Source organism: Microcaecilia unicolor, chromosome 9 (assembly GCF_901765095.1).
Source record: "Microcaecilia unicolor chromosome 9, aMicUni1.1, whole genome shotgun sequence".
Lineage (NCBI taxonomy): Eukaryota > Metazoa > Chordata > Amphibia > Gymnophiona > Siphonopidae > Microcaecilia > Microcaecilia unicolor.
The window spans coordinates 52,653,191-52,674,286 of NC_044039.1; positions in this window are offsets into that span (position 1 = coordinate 52,653,191).

The window sequence follows — 21,096 nt, forward strand, 5'->3', positions numbered from 1 at the left end:
ACTGGCTTACAAAAATGGCCACTACCTTATGGACTACCGGAAACAAAACTGGACACACTCTGACCCAGTTAGCAGTGGGAAAAGCACCATGGGAGTAGAGCCCAATACCCTACACCCACCACAATGCATTGCTGATGTGATTCTGCAGTGCACCTAACAGAAAAGGTGTCACACTCACCCGAGAGCCACATCACAACCAGGGAAAGGCTGTCAGAGGATAGAACACATTCTGCTATCATGGAGGTGGGTACGGCATTTGAGGCTGGCATACAGGCTGGTAAAAAAAGGTTTTTATTTTTATTTTTTTTAGTGTGGGAGGGGGTTGGTGACCACTCAGGGAATACAGGGAGGTCATCCCCCATTCCCTCCGGTGGTCATCTGGTGAGTTGGGGCACCTTTTTGAGGCTTGGTCGTGAAAATAAAAGGACCAAGTAAACTCGGTAAAATACTGCTTAACGCCACTTTTTTCCCCCATTATCCGCGAAAGCCGGCCATCTGGTAGCCATGCCCATGCCCGCCCATGTCCCGTCTTCGCTACGCCCGCAACACGCCCCCTTGAACTTTCGCCGACGAGGCGACGGGAAAGTGGCGATGCTGTCAAAAAAGCCGCTTTTGATTATACCGATTTGGCCGCTTTTCAGAGATCGCCGGCCATCTCACGATTTATGTCGGAAGATGGCCGGCGATCACTTTCGAAAATAAGCCTGATAATCACCTTTGCTCCTATCTGTTAGCCTCTTTTTCACATCGCACACTTTCACATTTTTTTCTCTTCTCAGCACATCTCTATTCAGTATATGCACTCACAGTTTCAATCACCATAATGGCCATTATGCTATATCATAATAATGCACGATTGGCATGCCATTTTCCTATAGCATATCACTCTCATTGCACATTCAATCTATATTAATTTTTCAATTTCACTACATGCCTAGTTGTTCACTGAGCATTTTTTCAAGTACAAACCACTTATTTCCTATGCACAATGGCTTGCATGTTCCCTTTTTTTCCAACAACATTAGTTTTAACTTTTCCTCTTATTTTGGGCTCTTTTACACAGTTTTTTGTTTCTGTAAGACAACTTTTTTTTAATTTTTAGACTTCTCAGCCTTATTGACGTCCAGAACCACAAACTTTTTTTCTTCAATTTATAGAGGTCAGTATTTTTCTTTTTTCTTCTTTTCCCCTTTCTCCATATACAATTGGGCTGTGTCCACACCTAAATAACTGTTATGTTATTTGTGCACATAATGCATACATCTCGTTTTTGAGCATACTATGCAAATAGTTTTTCTATGAAACTATATCTACATAAAATCTGTTGTCTTCATGCCACTTAGAAGATGGCATAAAGTCTATCTATTCAAATTAATCATGAAAAGAAACCCCTTTCTTTTGTATAATACATTTTATCTTTATCATTGTACTCTGTCTGGACATTATTTATCTGTCTTCTGTGTTACAAATTTTTCTGTAATTGTCCTGCTTATAATCGAAAGAGAAAAACGCCTATATTGCGACCCAAATCGGGAAATGGGCGTCTTTCTCCCATGGGCGCCCGAATCGGTATAATTGAAAGCTGATTTTGGGCGTTTCCAACTGCAATCCGTCGCAGAAACGGGTAAAGTTGAAGGGGGCGTGTCGGAGGCGTGGTGAAGGCGGAACTGGGGCGTGGTTCTCGGCCGAGGAGAGATGGGCGTCTTTAGCTGATAATCGAAAAAAGGCCACGATTTTGGGTCACTTTTTTTGGACCCTTTTTTTTTCATGAACAAGTCCTAAAAAAGTGCCCCAACTGACCAGATGACCACTGGAGGGAATCAGGGATGACCTCCCCGGACTCCCCCAGTGGTCACTAACCCCCTCCCACCAAAAAAACCCCACTTTACAAACTTTTTTCCAGCCTGTATGCCAGCCTCAAATGCCGTACCCACCTCCATGACAACAGAATGTGTTCTATCCTCTGACAGCCTTTCCCTGGTTGTGATGTGGCTCTTGGGTGAGTATGACACCTTTTCTGTTAAGGGCACTGCAGAGTCATATCAGCAATGCATTGTGGTAGGTGTAGGGTATTGGGCTCCGTGATTCCACTAGCTTGTGCCACATGCTCACGATGTTGGTAGTTTGTAGGCTCTACTCCCATGGTGCTTTTCCCTCTGCTTACTGGGTCAGAGTGTGCCCTGTTTTGTTTCTGGTAGTTCATGAGGTAGTGGCCATTTTTGTAAGCCAGTTTTAGATCCCTTTCACGTGTTAGCCACATTACAGAACTTAGTTCTTACCTTGAATGTGGCTGAAAGAGGGCATTGTACAGCATTCTGCCAGCTCTGACCTACTGCTAATCTCAGTACCAGGGAGACTCGTTGCCAGTGGGGCACAACCTCTGATCTGCAGTTAACTGTGAGTAAGCGTGCTTATTCCAATAAAGGACGTTTTCGGAGAGATTAGTCTTCAGGTGTCAACTGGTGTGCCAATGTTATATAGCAGCAACAAGTCCTAGAGGCCTGCGTGTATGCAGGTCCCTGGAGCACTTTTAGTGGGTACCGCAGTGCACAGCAGCCAGGTGGACCCAGGCCCATCTCCCCCTACCTGTAACAATTGTGCTGGTAAATGGGAGGTTTCCAAAATATGTAATTGCCCCCTTCACCCCTAAGAGCTATGGTAGTGTTGTACATTTGTGGGTAGTGGGTTTTGGGGGAGGGGGGTTGGGTGCTCAGCACCCGTGGTAAGGGAGCTATGCATGTGGGAGCGTTGTCTGAAGTCCACCGCACTGACCTCTAGGGTGCCCAGTTGGTGTCCTGGCATGACAGGGGGGCGCGTGTACTACGAATCGTGGCCCCTCCTATGACCAAATGGCTCGGATTAGGACGTTTTTGAGCTGGGTGTTTTTAGTTTCCATTATCGCTAAAAAAAACAAACGCCCAGCTGAAAAACGTCCATTTTTTCGAAAATACGGTCTGTCCCGCCTCTTCACGTACCTGTTTTCGGACATAGACACCCATGGAGATAGGCGTTCGCATTCGATTATGCCCCTCTATGTGTTCTTTCATTCATTTTAAAGGTGTCATTGTATCTTATATTCTGTTTGAGGTTTTAAGTTGTTATGAATATGTTCTTTTTTTTAGACTCCTGATGCATGCATTACAGTCGAAACACAGTGCTGTGTTGAGTCTTTTGAGTTCTTTTATGGAATAAACGTAAAGAATTTCCAAGAAAGGATGTTCTGGGCATACATGGGATTAGCAATCATCTAGGCTGTGGTATCACTCTGTATTGTGACCTTGCCAATGCTCTTTCATCCTTCTCATCTTGCTAGGGCATTTTCAGCATAAACCAAAACTCCCCCCCCCCCCCTGCTTCCATTGCCACTGCACACAGCCTCCCTTCCCCATCACTCACCCCCTGCTGCCACTGCCAACAGCCTACCTTCCCACTCCTGGATCTCCATCAGCCAGCTCCCCCTCCCCAGGCCTACCTCAGGTGCCCTGGTGGTCTAGTGGACTAACCAGGACAAGACTGATTCACAGTCATTCTTGCCCCAACCAACTTCACCACCAAAATGCATGCCATGAGCAACAGAACTCCACTGCCAAAATGCATGGCGTGAGCTTCAATAGGGTAAGGGCTCTTGACTGGGAATACAATCAAGAGCTGTACTTAACGCACAGCTCTTGAGCGAATGCCCAGGCACAATCCTCCCCTTAATGCTCCGAAAAATTAGCATGTCATTAGTGTTGAGCATGAGGGAGCTGTTCAGATGCGCTGATCAGGCGGTATTTCTCCAGCGCTGTTCGGAACAGCACCATAGTTTTGATCATCTGGATCTAGGAGTATGGAGTGAGACATAGAACTGACGAGTGGGCAAGTCACAACCCTCCATTGCCCCATGTAAGCCGCAATGAGCCTGCCATGAGTGGGAAAGTGCGGGGTACAAATGGAACAAAAAAAAAGAAAAAGAAAGAAGCAAGAGGATAGGATATTTTGCTATGAGAGGTAGAGAGAGTGAGAGACAAAATAAAAACTAAAATGAAATGGAAAGGGAAAGATCAATGTCAGAGGAAACAGGAGAGGAGGAGTATCCTAATGGTTAGTGCAGTGGGCTGTGTGCCTGGGGAACTTGATTCGATTCCCACTGCAGTTCCTTGTGACCTTGGGTAAGTCACTTAATCCTCCATTGCCCCAGGTACAAAACTTAGATTATGAGCCTATTAGGGATAGAAAAAGTGCCTGCATATATAAACCACTTGGTTGTACCCACAGAAAGGTGGTATATCAAATCAAAGACCCTTTACTTCTGCTCAAGAAAAAGGAGGTATGAAAGAAGACAGGAGGAGAGAAATGAAATATAAACTGGATTTGATGGTCTAGTGAGCAGTGAGCACAGCAGTGGTGAGGTAGCAATGCAGAGTGGCATCACTACCTAGCTTCTGCTAGACCTGTGTGTGCCCAGCACCTCTCTTCTGGAAATTCACTAGGAGTACAAAATGAGACTTAGAATTGAATGGCAAAGAAACGAGAAGATAACCCTTATTTCACTGTTTATATTTGAAAGAGAGAGAGAGAGAATTAAATCTAAAATGGAACAGGAAAGATCAATGGTATTAAAGAACACAAGAGGAGAGAGATAAAAGAGAAACTGGCTTTGAAGATCTGGGATAGAACAGGGATGAGGTCACAATAGGGAGTGACATTACTGCCTAGCTGGTGGGATAGAACAGGGATGAGGTCACAATAGGGAGTGACATTACTGCCTAGCTGGCTGCTAGTCCTGTGTGTGCCCAGCATATCAGTTTCTGGAAATTCACTAGGAATATGGACTGAGACAAAGAACTGAAGAATGAATGGAGCGAGAGGATAGAGTAATATTTCACAGAGAGAGAGAAAGGCAGAAAGAATTAAAACTAAAATGAAATGGAAAAAGAAAGATTAATGTCTGACACAAATGTAGGAGAGGTATTAAAAAAGATAGGAGAGAGTGGAAAGAGAAAATCGCTTTTTAGAGTCTGGGATAGAGAAGTAAGCAGAGCAGTGGTGAGGTCGCAATTCAGAGTCCTAGCTGCTAGTCCTGTGTGTGCCCAGCACATCCTTTCCTGGAAATTCATGGACTACGGATTAAGACTGCTTGAGTTCTTCCAATTTATGTTGGCATTGCCAAACCTAAATAGGCACTATGGCCCATATGCTTTATGATTGCCCCACTATTAAATGCTTCTGGGATTCCATTTGGTGTGATATATGTAACATTTTCAAACTCAGCTGTCCCCTCTCCTTATCATATGTTACTTTTAAATCATGTTCTCCCTCTCTTACCCTTCCTGATAATTATAAACCCATTTTTGATATTCTAATAACCATTGCATGATTTTAATAAATTGGAAAAACTCTAAATTGCTAAATGAATATTTTTGGTGGCACTCAATTCTCCTTTGCCATAAATATGAATTAGCAGCTGCCACCTTCTCGGGCAATTCTCAAAAAACGCTCTATTTGGGCACCTCTTGCTGAATTTGTCAGTTCCAATGGACCACCTATTTAACATATTCATTCTTATACATTTATACCATCTCTATGTGACCTGGATTGGCCACTGTTGGAAACAGGATGCTGGGCTTGATGGACCTTTGGTCTGTCCCCTTGTGGCAATGCTTATGTACTTATATTACTATTTTCCATCTGTGTATATATGGCCTGTATTCCAGCACATTAGTTGGTTACATCTTTTTTCTATGCTGTTTTATTTATTCTAGGTTGTATTGCTTGTTATTGTTGCTTTTTCTTAAAAATCAATAAAACGTTTGTGGGGGGAAAAAGAACCGAAGGGTGAAAGGAGCAAGAGGGTATGGTTATATTTTGCTCTCAGAAATAGAGAGAAAGAGAGAGAGAGAAACGTAAAACTAAAATGAAATGGAAAGGGAAATATCAATGTCTGAGTCAAACAAAGAGGAGGTATGAAAGAAGACAGGAGGATTGAGATGAAATATAAACTGGCTTGCGGACCTGCAATAAAGCAGTGAGCAGCCCAATGGTGAGATCACAATACAGAGTGACATCACTACTACTACTACTACTATTTAGCATTTCTATAGCGCTACAAGGCATACGCAGCGCTGCACAAACATAGAAGAAAGACAGTCCCTGCTCAAAGAGCTTACAATCTAATAGACAAAAAATAAATAAAGTAAGCAAATCAAATCAATTAATGTGAACGGGAAGGAAGAGAGGAGGGTAGGTGGAGGCGAGTGGTTACAAGTGGTTACTAGTCAAAAGCAATGTTAAAGAGGTGGGCTTTCAGTCTAGATTTAAAGGTGGCCAAGGATGGGGCAAGACGTAGGGGCTCAGGAAGTTTATTCCAGGCGTAGGGTGCAGCGAGACAGAAGGCGCGAAGTCTGGAGTTGGCAGTAGTGGAGAAGGGAACAGATAAGAAGGATTTATCCATGGAGCGGAGTGCACGGGAAGGGGTGTAGGGAAGGACGAGTGTGGAGAGATACTGGGGAGCAGCAGAGTGAATACATTTATAGGTTAGTAGAAGAAGTTTGAACAGGATGCGAAAACGGATAGGGAGCCAGTGAAGGGTCTTGAGGAGAGGGGTAGTATGAGTAAAGCGACCCTGGCAGAAGATGAGACGGGCAGCAGAGTTTTGAACCGACTGGAGAGGGGAGAGGTGACTAAGTGGGAGGCCAGCAAGAAGCAGATTGCAGTAGTCTAAACGAGAGGTGACAAGGGTGTGGATGAGGGTTTTGGTAGAGTGCTCGGAAAGAAAGGGGTGGATTTTACGGATGTTGTAAAGAAAGAAACGACAGGTCTTGGCGGTCTGCTGGATATGAGCAGAGAAGGAGAGAGAAGAGTCAAAGATGACCCCAAGGTTTCGAGCTGAGGAGACAGGGAGAATGAGAGAACCATCAACAGAAATAGAAAACGGGGGGAGCGGGGAGGTGGGTTTGGGGGGGAAAATGAGAAGCTCGGTTTTGGTCATATTTAATTTCAGGTGGCGTTGAGACATCCAGGCAGCAATGTCAGACAAGCACGCTGAAACTTTGGTTTGGATGCAAGGTGAGATATCAGGGGTAGAAAGGTAGATTTGGGAGTCATCAGCATAGAGATGGTAGGAAAAGCCATGGGATGAGATTAATGAACCAAGGGAAGAAGTGTAGATAGAAAAGAGGAGGGGACCAAGAACAGAACCCTGAGGTACGCCGACAGGCAGAGGGATAGAAGTAGAAGAGGATCCACCAGAGTGAACACTAAAGGTGCGGAGGGAGAGGTAGGAAGAGAACCAGGAAAGGACAGAGCCCTGGAATCCAAGTGAGGACAGGGTATCAAGAAGTATGCTGTGATCGACAGTGTCAAAAGCAGCGGAAAGATCAAGAAGAATGAGGATGGAATATTGACCTCTGGATTTAGCCAGTAATAGGTCATTGGAGACTTTAGTAAGCGCAGTTTCGGTTGAGTGGAGAGGGCGAAAACCAGATTGTAATGGGTCAAGAATAGCATGTGAGGAGAGAAAATCAAGGCAGCGGCGGTGAACAGCACGCTCAAGTAATTTGGAGAGAAAAGGAAGGAGGGAGATGGGTCGGTAATTAGAGGGACAAGTAGGGTCAAGTGAAGGCTTCTTAAGGAGAGGTGTGACCACAGCATGTTTAAAGGCAGCAGGGACAGTCGCAGTGGAAAGTGAGAGGTTGAGAATGTGACAGATAAAAGGAATAAGAGTAGGAGAGATGGCATTAAGAAGGTGGGTGGGAATGGGATCAGAGGAACAGGTGGTACATTTTGAGGAAGAAAGGAGAAGTGTAGTTTCCTCAATAGTAACTTCAGGAAAGGAGGAAAGGGAATGAGGGGAAGGAGAGAGAGGGGAACAGACTAGTGGAGGGAGAGGTGGTGAGGTAGAGAAAGCAAGGTTTATCTTTTGAACCTTGTTGTGAAAGAATTCAGCAAGGGTCTGAGGAGATAATGAAGGGGGAGTTGGGGGAGGGGGCACCTTGAGGAGAGAGTTCAATGTGGTGAAGAGAAGTCGAGGATTAGAGCCAAGAGAGTTGGTTAGTTGGATATAATAATCCTGTTTGGCACGTAAAAGAGCAGATTGGAAGGAGGTCAGCATGAACTTAAAGTGTAAGAAATCAGCAAGGGCCCGAGATTTCCGCCAGAGGCGTTCGGCGGAGCGGGTACAGGAACGTAGGTAGCGGATATTAGAAGTCAGCCAAGGTTGGGGTTTTGTACGCCTTACAGGGCGGGTCATCAAAGGTGCAAGAGTGTCTAAGGCAGAGGATAGAGTATTGTTGTAAGAAGAAACAGCCTCGTTGACAGACATGGATGGTGCCACAGTAGAGAGGAGGTTTGAAACATGGGAGGATAGAGATGAAGGGTCAATATCGTGAAGATTCATAGATAAATTAGATAGGATAGGACGGGACTGGGAGGGAGGAGATTTAAGTGTGAAAGTTATAAGATGGTGATCAGAGGAGGGATGATCAGAGGCAAGGAAACTAGAAGGTGAACAGTTGGAGGAGAAGATGAGATCAAGACAGTGACCATTTTGATGAGTGGGGGAGGTGGAGCATAGTTGGAGATTAAAGGACGACGTTAAAGCGAGTAACTTGGAAATATAAGAGTTGGAAGGATCATTAGCTGCTAGTCCTGTGTGTGCCCAGCACATCCTTTCCTGGAAATTCACAAGTTGAACAGTGTGCACTTACTGTGTGATATACTAGTGCTTTCCCCCGTTTTTCTATCCTCAGACTTAGGCCTGAGACATTGGGAATGATGGTCCATTTACTCTCTGTTGGCAATGCAGGTTAACCTCTACCTTCCTCCTGATGCCCTGTACAGTCAGCCACTTTACTCATCCACTCTGATAGCACTTATCTGAGGGAGGAGATGTGCCTGAGGGATGTATTTGCATATGAATTGACTCTGGGGGATCTATGTATCTGAGGAAGCTATTTTATTGGTCTATTTTAAATTGACATCCTAGTGATATAGTGATTAGTCCTACATGGGTTTTTTTTTCTTTGTGATATTGGTTTTATGTTTTTTTTTTTTTTTTTAATGTGGATATGGTTTGGTTCATTACACACTGGGATCCCTTTTCATATTCATCAGAAACCACAAATGTGAGTGTACCTGAATAAGACAAGAGAAGTGGCCAGAACACAGCACTTAACCACACTCTCAGCCTGGAAAACAACAGTTCTTATCTAATATAATAAAACGCACCCTCAACGTTCTGAGGACAACGTTCTGAAGCCATGAAGCCATCTGATGTCACTCCCAGGCTGAAGGGTTCGTGGATTCGTGGTGTGAAGCCTTCAAGCCAGCCAGCCGTCTCTGCCCCGCCCTTGCGTCAAACGTCATGACGTCGAGGGCGGAAAAAAAAACAAACAAATCCGGCAGCGAAGCGTCAGGGAAGGAGGCGGCGCTCCCGACGTCTAGCCTTCCCTTCGCTGTGTTCCGCCTTCTTCTGACGTCAAGGATGACGTCAAAAGAAGGCGGAACACAGCGAAGGGAAAGCTAGACGTCGGGAGCGCCGCCTCCTTCCCTGACGCTTCGCTGCCGGAACCGCCATGGAGGTAAATTTAAAAAGAAGAAAAAAAAACAAAAAGGGATGTTGGGGGGAGAGAAGAGGGTGGCCAGTAAAGAAGAACAATGGGAGCGGGAGGGCAGGGGAGAAACGACAGCATGGATGCGAAGGGGGGGGGCATGGATGCGAAGGGGGGGGGAAAGAGGGCGGCCCAGGCTGGGACATGGGAGAGAGAGGAGCATGGATGCGAGGGGGGGTCATGGAAGGGAGAGAGGGGACTTGCTGGAAAAGGATGAATGGAGGCGGCAGGGGACAGAGGAGCATGGATGGGCATGGATTGGGAGGGCAGGGCTCAGGGAGAGAGGGGAATTGCTGGATAGGGATGAATGGAGGGGACAGGTGACAGAGGAGCATGGATGGGCATGGATTGGGAGGGCAGGGCTCAGGGAGAGAGGGGAACTGCTGGAAAAGGATGAATGGAGGGGGCAGGGGACAGATGGGCATGGATTGGGAGGGCAGGGCTCACACTCTCTCATATACAATGTCTTTCTGACTCTCACTCTCACACACTCTGTCTCACACTGTATCACATTCACTCTCTATGTGCCACACAGTCACTTACACACTCGCTTGGTCTCATACACTCACTCTCACAGAGAATCTGTGTCTCACACACACTCTCTCTCTCGCCCACACACACACACTCTCTCTCACACTGTGTCTCACATACACACTTGCACACACTCTCATTCTCACACACACACTCTCTCACAAACACACTCACACCCAGACTCACTCTCTCTCTCACACACTCACACTTTCACTCTGACTCTCAAACAGTCACTCTCACATACACTCTCTCAAACATACACACTCCGAGGAAAACCTTGCTAGCGCCCGTTTCATTTGTGTGAGAAATGGGCCTTTTTTACTAGTTCAGCCATAAAACCAAAACCTCAGGCACCAAAAGAGGAAGAGAAGAGAAGCACATATTTCTTTCTTCTCTAACCTTTTCTTTGCTATCCAGTCAGTTTACCAGGTATTCAAACCTACACTTTTAGATTTTTGAGAAAAGAGCTGCCCAGTGAATGCTACTCTGAATGCATTTTCTTAATCTCATTTAAATACCTATGCGGCATAAATGCTTAGGAGGCGAGTCTCTTTCAATTGATAGGAAACTCTGGAACAAGGGGGCATAGGATAGGGTCCTGTTACAGGATGAAGGTGAAAGGGGATCGATTCAGAAGAAACCTGAGGAAATTCTTCTTCACAGAAAGGGTGGTAAATTCATGGAACGGCCTCCCGGTGGAAGTGGTGGAGTATTTGTATTCAAGAGAGCTTGGGACAAGTACATAGGATCTCTAATGGAGTGATAGTTAGATGGCATGAATGGGCCAACTGGATAGGCCATATGATCTTTGCCTACGTTTTTCATTATTTCTGTGTTTCTATTTTTCTCTGTCTCTTAGTTTTTAAGTTTTATTACTACTTATCAGGGTAGTGAAATGTGCTTTTATTTCTCAGCCAAAACTAGAAATATGCAAATTCCTCTACTATCCACTAGTCTGAAAAGTCATAAGTGTTTCTTCTCCCTATTCATACCATGTGTCTGAGTATCAACAATCTGCACTTTTAATCTTAAAGATTATTGCAAAAAAAATCCTAAGTACCCTGGATTTATTCATGTTGGCTCAGTCTCCAAGATTGCTGCCTGAATCTCACTTTAGAGCTGGGCTGTTATCACCCAACCAGAAACACTGTCCCTTCTCTTCTCCCTGTTTCTGAAGGTGAAGGATTGGGACACAGGGGACATAAGAAGGTCAAAAGGAACAAGAAGAAAAAGTAATATTTCACTATGAGAGGCAGAGAGAGAGAGAGAGAGAGAGCAAGAATTAACACTACAATAAAATGGAAAGGAAAAAATCTATGTTTGGCACAAACATAAGGAACGTATTAGAGAAGATAAGAGGAAAGAGACGAAAGACAAACTGGCTTTGAGTACTTGGGCTAGAACAGTGAGCAGGGCAGTGGTGTGGTCACAATACAGAGTGACATCACTGCCTAGCTGGCTTCTAGTCCTCTGTGTGTCCAGCACATCCTTTCTTGGAAATTCACTAGGAGTACAGATTGAGACATAGAAATGAAGGGTAAAAGGGGTGAGAAGATAGGGTAATAATTTGCAGAGAGCACTGCTTTTTTTGTAGGAAAAAAGGTACCGGTACTCATTATGGGTGGGGTCACCATCTATGGCTCTGCCCCTATGGTAGCCACACCCACAGTAACCACACCCCTTATATCAGCCATGGCGCATAAAAGCAGTATCATTGAAAATACTATACTAGTATAGGAGAAAAAATAACTTGATTTTTTTTCATTATAAATAATTTCTATAAGCTGTTACAGCTCTAGTATACCCAGTGCAAAATAAGACAGCAGATATAAATTCTCAAATTGGACATCTTCCAAACACTAAAATGAAAATAAAATGATTTTTTTCTACCTTTGTTGTCTGGAGACTTTGTTTTTCTGATCATGTTGGTCTGATTCTGCTGCTCTCTATCTGTTCCCTTAACTCCATTTCCGGGGCTTCCTTTCCATTTATTTCTTTACTTTCTCCTTTCTTCTTCATTTCTTGCCCTACATCCATAGTTAAAAGTTGGGTCCTCTACGGACTTGACTGGAGGAGGTATAGAGTGGATCCAGCTTTTGCTTATTTTATTCACCCATGTGCAGTTTTTCTCCTCTTTTCCCTTTCCTTCATTTTGTCAGTATGCATCTCCTTCCTCTTTCCATCCACGTCCAGCATTTTTCCTCTCTCCTCCCCTCCATCCATATTCATCTCACTTCCCTCTCCCTCCATCCATGTCCAGCATTTCAACTGTCTCCCCTCCTTTCCATCCATGTCCAGAATTTCTCTTCTCTCCCCTAAATTCATGTGCATCTCCTTCTTTGTCTTCCCTCCCCTCCATCCATGGCCAGCATTTCTCCTGCCCTTTCCTCCATCCATCCATGTCCAGCAATTCTGATCTCTCCCCTGCCCTCCCTTCCCATCCATATCCAGATTCTCCTCTGCCCTCCTCTCCCACCTGTGTCCAGCGATTCTCCTTTGCCCCTATCCACCCTTCCCAACCATGTCCAGCAATTCTCCTCTCTCCCCTGCCCTCCATGTCCAGCGATTCTCCTCGGCCCTCCCCTCCCAAATATGTCCAGCGATTTCTCCTCTCCCCTGCCCTCCCCTCCCATCCATGTCCAGCAATTCTCCTTTGCCCCTATCCTCCCCTCCATGTCCAGTAACTCGCCCCAGCCTCCACCTGCCTCCCTTTTAAGCCTCCTGTCGAGTTCCAGTACCCCAGCCTCACCTTCCCGCCCTTAGCTCCCCGACAGCCCTGTTTTCTGTTCCTGCCACCCCGCGATGTGTTTAAATCTTTTTTTTTTTACCTGAAGTCGCAGCGCCGGCGTTAGTGAAAGGACCAGGCTCGCCTGCTGCAGCCTTCCCTTCATTTCCTCTCAGTGTCCCGCCTTCCTCTGACGTAGTTTCCTGTTTCTGCAAGGGCACCCAGTCAGTCTCCATCTCCTCTTCCTGCTGCACATAGCCTTTTTTCCCTCCTCCTGGACCCACCCATCAGACAGCTCCCCCGCCCCCAGGGTCCCACTGGACCACCAGGATGTTATTTATTTTCATGGGGAGTTATGTCTTTGGGGGGATGGGGGGTCTGGGGTCCACTAGACCACCAGGCCCTTACATGTTTGGAGGGTAGGGGGTCTGGGGTTCACCAGAACACCAGGGCTTTCATTTGACAGGAGGTCATCTCCTCCCCACAGCTCAGCAAACCCTAATGTCAGCTCCGAGATGGCATAGGGTTTCCCGTGGGAGGAGTGCCCTTGTTTGGCACGTTGCCCACTAACCATTGGAGAGGAATAGGGGATGACCTCTTTTGCATGCATTTGCATGCTCATTTCACTCATGCACTTGTCAGCTCTGAACATTCGGTGCAAGCAAATATGGGTGCTAGTCCAGCGTTAATGATCTCTAGTGCCCATAAGTACATAAGTATTGCCATACTGGGAAAGACCAAAGGTCCATTGAGCCCAGCATCCTGTTTCCAACAGTGGCTAATCCAGGTCACAGATACCCGGCAAGATCCCAAAAATGTACAAAACATTTTATACTGCTTATCCCAGAAATAGTAGATTTTCTCCAAGTCCATTTAATAACGGTCTAGGGACTTTTCCTTTAGGAAGCCAGCCAAACCTTTTTTAAACTCTGCTAAGCTAACCGCCTTTACCACATTCTCTGGCAACGAATTCCAGAGTTTAATTACACATTGAGTGAAGAAATATTTTCTCCGATTCGTTTTAAATTTACTACATTGTAGCTTCATCGCATGCCCCCTAGTCCGAGTATTTTTGGAAAGCGTGACCAGATGCTTCACATCTACCCGTTCAACTCCACTCATTATTTTATAGACCTCTATTATATCTCCCCTCAGCCACCTTTTCTCCAAGCTGAAGAGCCCTAGCCACTTTAGCCTTTCCACATAGGGAAGTCGTCCCATCTCCTCTATCATTTTCATCGCCCTTCTCTGCACCTTTTCTAATTCCACTATATCTTTTTTGAGATGCGGCGACCAGAATTGAACACAATGTTTGAGGTGCGGTCGCACCATGGAGCGATACAAAGGCATTATAACATCCTCATTTTTGTTTTCCATTCCCTTCCTAATAATACCTAATATTCTATTTGCTTTCTTAGCCACAGCAGCACACTGAGCAGAAGATTTCAACTATCATTAACGACGACACCTAGATCCCTTTCTTGGTCCATGACTCCTAACGTGGAACCTTGCATAACATAGCTATAATTCGGGTTCCTCTTTCCCACATGCATCACTTTGCACTTGCTCACATTAAACGTCATCTGCCATTTAGACGCCCAGTCTCCCAGGCTCAAAAGGTCCGCTTGTAATTTTTCACAATCCTCCCGCGATTTAACAACTTTGAATAACTTTGTGTCATCAGCAAATTTAATTACCTCACTAGTTACTCCCATCTCTAGGTCATTTATAAATATGTTAAAAAGCAGCAGGTCCCAGCACAGAGCCCCTGGGGAACCCCACTAACTACCCTTCTCCATTGAGAATACTGACCATTTAACCTTACTCTCTGTTTTCTATCTTTTAACCAATTTTTAATCCACAATAGAACACTACCTCCTATCCCATGACTCTCCAGTTTCCTCTGGAGTCTTTCATGAGGTACTTTATCAAACGCCTTCTGAACATCCAGATACACAATATCAACCGGCTCCCCTTTATCCACATGAATGTTCACCCCTTCAAAGAAATGTAGTAGATTGGTGAGGCAAGATTTTCCTTCACTAAATCCATGTTGACTTTGTCTCATTAATCCATGCTTTTGAATATGCTCTGTAATTTTGTTCTTAATAACAGTCTCTATCATTTTGCCCGGCACCGACGTCAGACTCACCGGTCTATAATTTCCCGGATTTCCTCTGAAACCTGTTTTAAAAATCGGCGTTACATTGGCCACCCTCCAATCTTCTGGTACCATGCTCAATTTTAAGGATAAATTACATATTTCTAACAATAGCTCCGCAAGCTCATTTTTCAGTTCTATCAGTACTCTGGGATGAATACCATCCGGTCCACATTTGCTTTTGAGCATCAGGGCACTAGTGATTTTGCATGGATGGATGTGCAAAGCCCACAGAGGACCAGCAGCCAGCTAGGCAGTGATGTCACTCTGTATTGTGGCCCTCACCACTGTTCTGCTCACTGCTCCATGCCAGTTACTTAAAGCCAGTTTCTTTCATCTCTCTCTTCTTATCTCCTTTAATATCTTGCCTTCATTAGTGTCAGTCATTTATTTTCCCTTCCCATTTCAATTTTTTTTTCTCTTTCTCTCTATCTCTCTCTCAAATATTACCCTATCCTCTTGTTCTTTTGGCCTTCCTGTGTCCCAATCCTTCACCTTCAGAAACTGGGAGACGAGAAGGAACAGTGAGACAAACCGATGGCTACTTCTGGTTGGGCGATCACAGCCCACCCCTGTAATGAGGTTTTCAAGCAGTTATTTCAACACCGATCTCAACTATTTTATTTACAAATGGCTCACCTACAAGATTATTCTTTGAAAATTGATGGCTTTGCATACCCCAGTTTTTAATAGAGATATATATTTATTTGATTCTTTGTTAACTATTACTGTTAAATTGAAAGTTGTGAATTAAAAGGATACATCAACCTTTACTATGCATCAGTGGTGCCTTTTTTGTAAATATGAAGGGACTGTGGCTGAGAGGACAAAAGTAGTGATGACTGCAGTAATTATTGGTCTAAAATTGGATGCATTTGTAGAATGAATGTAGAAGTATGTGTTTTGGACACACAATTGACCTCATCACACATAAACTATCCTCAGACCTAAATCTTATACTAACAGATACAAAATGGTCGGACGTACCATGGTCAGACCACTATAAACTAAACTCCACCCTACATTGGAGGAAAAAAGGTATGCACCTCAAGCAAGAACCCACAACCTATATCACGAGAGGCCAAATTGATCCCGAAACATTCTGGCAACAGATCTACAATAATGATTGGACAGCATAAACAGATTCCAAACATTATCTACTAAACTGGGACGACAGATGTAAGAACACACTAGACATAATTGCACCATTACAAAAAAGAAATACACGCAGACAAAACTCAATACCTTGGTTCAATGAAGAACTGAAATTACTAAAAACACATGCTAGGAGACTTGAACAAGCGTGGAAAAAAATGAAAGACGAATATATACTTAATGCATGGAAACAAATGCAAAGAAAATACAAATACTCACTAAGACAAACCAAAAAAGCATACTACAAAACCAAAATAGGGCCAGATTACAAAGACGCACATAAACTCTACCAACTCGTGAATAAATTAATAAACACTACACCGGTTTCCACAACCAGCACAGACACCCCATCAGCAGACAACCTCGCCAAATATTTCAATGCGAAAATTATAAAACTACGATCCATGCTACCACTCAATACCACTGATCACAAAAAATTCATGGATTGCTTGGACCCAACACCCGGTGAATACTCAGCAGACTGAACCTGGACTAACTTCCATACTATATACAAAATAATTAGACTTTATACGAACTAGACAAAACCGAACTCTTGCAGCTTGACTGTTTAACCCCATTGCTATTAAAGAAAGCTACACAATACGCACTACCAATCTATTTCCTAAGTTGAAAATGACATCTCTATAGTCGATGACCTAACTTATGTTAAAACTCACTTTATCACTTACAAACCTCTATGCAATGCCATAATGCATTCCTCTGTACTATGTATGTATGCACCTTAATGCAAAACCATTTGTATGCAATACCACAATGTACTCTTCTTTACCAAGTATGTATGCACCTAAATGTAATACCATTTGAAATCCTGTACCCGGAAATGGCGATCACCATCATGGCATAATATAAGCCACTTTGAGCCTGCAAATAGGTGGGAAAATGTGGGATACAAATGCTACAAATAAATAAATAAATGTCGATGTTTGTTTGTGAAGGTATATATAAATGGATGAAAGATAATAATAATGAGATTGGAACAAAAAAATCATGACTATCATGCAAAAAACCCTGTTGAATAATGCAAAAGATTACTTTACCCTCCCCCCCCCCCCCCCCCCCCCACCGGAGAAATTCCTCCCTATGCCCATGATCTGAATTCAAGATCCACTTACGAAAGCGTACATTATGTAAAGTGAAAAAGCTTGACCTGACCATAGCATAGATTTGAAAATCAAATGACAAAGTGGAATCTATCTTTACACCTAAAATAGTAATTGACTCTTTAAGAGAGGCTTTTTGAGGATGGTGCTTCTCAGCCATGAACCACATAGCCTCAGATTTAGAGGGCAAATAAGGACATGGGCACATACAGTATATCCAGAACCTACCCAGATCACTCAGCATCTCCCATTATATAACTGCCAGTACCAAACAGACTTCCGATTGCCAGATGTTGATCACTTTGCCTATTTGCATATGGGGTCCTTCTACTAAGCTGCATGCAGCAAGCCCATTGCCGCATGCCACCCCTTTAATAAAAGGGCCCCTATATGTGGAGCCTACCTTGGGAACATCTATGTGAAGTTGTACAAGAAACTTATCTTCTGCATATTCTCTGGGCTCACAACAGTTAGTTCCACTATCATATCATCATAAATTTCTCTTGGAGATCACTCCAGATATTGACTATGCATGCTTGGTCTCACAGTGGACAGTAGATTTGAGCACTGAACTGGAGGAAGGTGCTCTGAATACTTGCTTGCTTTCTATTACTCATATTACACCCATTGTGTTGCTTTTAGGAGATGAACTACAAGTTTGTAGTTCACATTTATGTATCCCCTCGCCGGTATTGCCACTTGGGACTTTATTTTGTCAGATGGACATTTATGTGATTGTTGCTACTGTTTTATTGGGTTCTTTTACATTGGTTTTGTGTTTTTCATACTTTTAATAAAAATGATTTAAATATAGAAGAACTGATTCCACCTAGAACAGCCAGAAATTCTGAAGTACTTCAAACTATTTTATTTCTTGGAACAACCAGAAACTTGCATGGTTTGTTCTGCTGGGCATGCAGAGAAAGTCCAAATGCCTAAGGATCATGAAGTCTCCCCACCCTGTCAGAAGAAACCAAGAGTCCCAGAGCTACCAGATGCCCAGGTCAGAAATAAAACAGGAGTACCACACATATTAGTATAAAATATTATAAACATGAATCACCTAGTAATACAATTTGAAAATTGCTGTAAGATTTTAAAACAAATTATTTTCTTATTGAAACAACTGGCATAACTTGAAGCAAAAATATTTTCCAAATATTTTATAGATACTCATATACAGAACTGAGAATATGTGACAGCCAGTGTACACGATTAGCTCTTATAATTTGAAAATTAAAAAATAGTGTAATTTTCAGTATAATGACGACAGATAGCTCATAGTAATAACTAGCTTTTCTTTCCAGAACTCTAAATTTCTCAAAGAGTGGAAATGGTTAGAAGTCAAAGGATCTGCAATAACTCAAAAAATAAACGTAATGACAAAATAGCAAACTACTTTCCGGTGGTTAACTTCATGACTCATGGTACCAATGGTTTTCAAATAATGTTCAAATAATTTGTTCATGTGTGTAATATTTTAAATCAGAGTTAGAGTCTAAATCTCAAGTGCAACCAGGACAGGATTTACTTCTTAAACACCTGAGGACATAGAAGTTGAGAAGGGGAGGGGGATAAAAGGGAAAGAACAGTTCTAAGTATGTGATGGTAAGTGAGACCCTCTTCCAAGCAAGGTTAAAGGCAGGACTATTGAGGAGGAAGGTGTTATGCTTCCTTTGTCCTGGTGGCACTTTCCCACAGTTACCATTTAGTCTGAGTGGAAGCATATGATCAGATCCACCCCTAATGGCAACGGGCAAGACAGAAATGATTCTATTTTAAATTGTTCCCTGCACCTTTAAGGGGGAAGGTCCACAATGACACAACCTCTCAGCTTGAGTGGTGTCTATATAAACATGTCACTAAGAAGGAAGAGGAGGTGTCCTTTTCAATGAAGCACCCCTAGGCGGCTGCCTACTCTACCTTGTGGAATATTCATGCAGCAGCAAACAGACAGAGGCAAAAGGCTATCAGGTGCTGTCTCTCAGGCAGGAGCAGGCTGGTGATACTGACGGGCGGGCAGAAGGAAGGCAGGAGCCGATGATAGGGCTGTCTTCATGACATGGCCAACTCAGATCTGGGCTGTCAGCTACTTCACTGATGGCAGCTCTCGTGTGAACTGCTCCATATAATACCCAGATAACCTCATGTTTTTTCAGACTTCTTATACCCTTCCCTTGGGTAAGGTGAGCCTCTCAGTCTGGAACAACAGATTTGGGGTTTTCCAATATTGTGGCTTGGAGGGCCAAAACACCAGGCTAGAGATGCCAGTGGCAGAGTGGTTCTGACCATGAGGTCACAGTTCTCAGTAAACAAAGTTGTTGTTGAAGTTGACGTCATCCTTCTTCAGCCTTGGCTGTATTTAGCAATGTCCTTCTCACTGCACAGAAGCCTGGCCTGTTCAGGCAACAGGTCTTGGCATGAGAGCTGAAGCTTGGTCTATACATACACACCAGAGTGGAATTTTTTGTAATTTCTTTAAAGCTACCCAGTAGCAAGGGCCTCGAGATTATTTGCTTCCCCTTATCCATCAACATCCAATTGATGAGTATACAAATTTCTCATTATCTCCTTTGAGTTGACAGTCCAAAACACTACCTTAGTGGACCTGGGCTTTGTATAAACTTTTTATGTCCATAAACAAATTAATTTTTTAAAAAGTCAAAAACATCATGAAATAATTGAAGTGATGCATATCCCTACTCTGTCCCATCCTGCTATCTGATTAGATATGTTGCTGCAGGAACGTATCTGTGCATAGTTACAATAAAAGTTCTCTGTTGCTAAACCACCTGTGTGTCCTCTGCTTTATATACTAAAACACACAAAAAAAATGGCTGTAGAAAAGTAAATTTGTGAATGGCTTGTAGATGTAGTCATATGATATTTACTTTTAACAGGAACTAGCCATTAAAATGTGAGTAATTTATGCCACATAACTACCTGCTCTCTGCCTGTCTGCCTTGAAAACTGGCACTGAAATTGACCTAGGACCATAATTTCATGGTGGCTAATGAACAGTCAAGGAGGACAGACTGAAAACAAATATTGTTTCAGTGGATGGAATGACTGTATCCAAGAAAAATGTTCTCTGATGTCATAAGGCAAGTAAGGACAAACTAGAAAGTGTACACAATGGAAAATGAACAATGTTTTTATAATCTTGAACCTGTTGTTTTTTATGGGTAGATGGTTTCAGGCAACTGGCAGATTATGAAACTAGGACTATTCCCCAAATGTGCTGAACCACAGTGAAACCTTATGCATATTGTAACTGAATTAACCTCATACTGTATGGGCATAATTTTATAAAGGTTTTTTTTTATGTGAAAAGCCAGTTTTCTGCATAAAAAGACCTTATACAATTCTACAACCGTCTATGAGCATATAAGTATATGCTCCTACAATATTGCATGTACATATCCCTGCACCATGCATAATCATTCCTGGGGACATAGTTTGGATAGAGGAAAGGCAGAGGTATACTGTATGTATATATTTTATAAAATATGTGAGTACATACATGAATGACAATTCTATAACTGAGTGCCCCTATTTATATCCCCCTTGCATGCTATGGAAACACTTGTATAAAGGTTGCCAAAAGTTAGGCAACAAGATGCAGAATGCTAAGCAATAATTAATTCTATCATGGCATCTGAACACCCAGATTCTGTTATAGAATACCAGCATAAATTGACATTTAATTGACATCTAGGCACACCCGCTTATGCTATCAATAGCAGGTATAAATGTGCTATCCTAAATGCAGCACTTTAGCACATAACTTACAGTACCGAGTAGGTTATGTGT